A 1,803-nucleotide genomic window follows, 5' to 3' on the forward strand; every position below is an offset into this window, starting at 1 on the left:
GGAAATAATGTCAGAAAACTACTCCAATTTAATGGAAGACATTTATATGTACATTCAATAAGTTCAATGAACTGCAAACAGGAAAAACTCAAAGGGACTCATGCCCAGACACACAGTAGTCAAAATGTTGAATTCCAAGGACAGTGAGAGAGTTCTGAAAGCTGCAGAAGTAAAGCAATATGTTATGCACAATGGAGTCCCAATTGAGTTAAGTTTAAGTGCCAACTTTTCATCAGAAACCATGATGACAAATCTAGGGTTTTGGACATACAATTTATAAAATATAATATGTAACAAGTACAACAAAAAGGTGGAGGATGGAGTGGTATAGGAAGAATGTATGTGTATGTTATTGAAATTGAGTTTGTATCAAATCAAATTTGATTTTTATAAAATTAGGATGTTAAATTTAAGACCCCTTGGAACCTCAGACAAAATGTATGAAAAATTATACCACAGGAAGATAATGAGAAGGGACTCAAATGGGTACACTGCAAGACAATTAAAATCAATATGAAAGTGTCATTAATGGATAAATTGAGAGAGAGAAAAGGTATAAGATTACCAACACCAAATAGCAAAATGGCAAAGAAAGGCCCTGCCTTATCAGTAATTTACTTTAGTTGTACAAGTATTAGACTTTCCAGGAATAAAGAGAGCAGTGGACAGGATTAGATAATAAAGCATGAATGAACTGTATGCTGTTTACAACTGACTCACCCTAAATATTCATAGATGCAAGTATGGTTGAAGTGAAAGGAGGATGGAAAAATACAAGTGCCATGAAAATAGTAACCACAAGGAGAGCTCAGGTATTTATACAAATATCATAAGACATTTTATCCATAGATAAAATAGGTTGGGACACTTTAAGACAAAAGCTTTTGTTATGAGGGGACAAGCAGACCACTAGATCCTGATGATGAACGGGCCCAATTTCAACAAGAATTTCATACCCCCCAATTATAACTATACACCCACACCTAATGGTGCGAGCCTAAATATGGCAGATTTGAGGGCATATTCTGCGGATAGTATCTTTAAAATAGGAGACTTCAACCATACCACCTTTCAATAATGACATTCGAACATCTTAGACAGCAAGATCAATTAAGGAAATAGAAGACTTGAATGGTATTCATAAACCAAGCGAGAGCCTAACAGACCTAATCTAGAACACTTCACCCCACAGCAAAAGAATACACATTCTTCTCCAATGCACCTGGATCATTCCCTAGGATAGAACATATGTTATGTTCGGTCACATATTTAGGTCACAAAACAAATATCAATAAGTTCAAAAATATTGAAATCATGCAGTGTATCTTTTCCAACAAGGGAATGAAGCTAGGAATCAATAACAAAGGAAAAAGTGGAAAATTCACAACTATGTGGTAGTAAATAATCAGTATACTCTTAAACAACCACTGTCTCAAAGAAGAAATCACAAGGTACAGTAAGAAATATATTGAGGCAAATGAAAACTAAAACACAATGTACCAAAACTTACGGGGTGCAGTGAAGACAGTTCTGAGAGGGAAATTTGTATCTCCAATGCTTACGTTATAAAAGAAGAAAGATCTCAAATCAGACTTAACCTTGAAACTAGAGGCACCAGAAAAATAATAGCAAATTTAACCCAAAGCAAACTGAAGGAATGAAAGAACAAAGATTAGGGTAGAGATATATGAAATAGAGCATTTTTTAAAAAAAAACAAAACAATAGAGAGAATCAATGAACCCAAAACTTGGCTCTTTGAAAAGGTCAATAAATTGACAAACCTTTAGTTAGGCTGACAGAAA

The sequence above is a fragment of the Choloepus didactylus genome, chromosome X (assembly GCF_015220235.1).
Source record: "Choloepus didactylus isolate mChoDid1 chromosome X, mChoDid1.pri, whole genome shotgun sequence".
In the NCBI taxonomy this organism is placed as follows: Eukaryota; Metazoa; Chordata; class Mammalia; order Pilosa; family Megalonychidae; genus Choloepus; species Choloepus didactylus.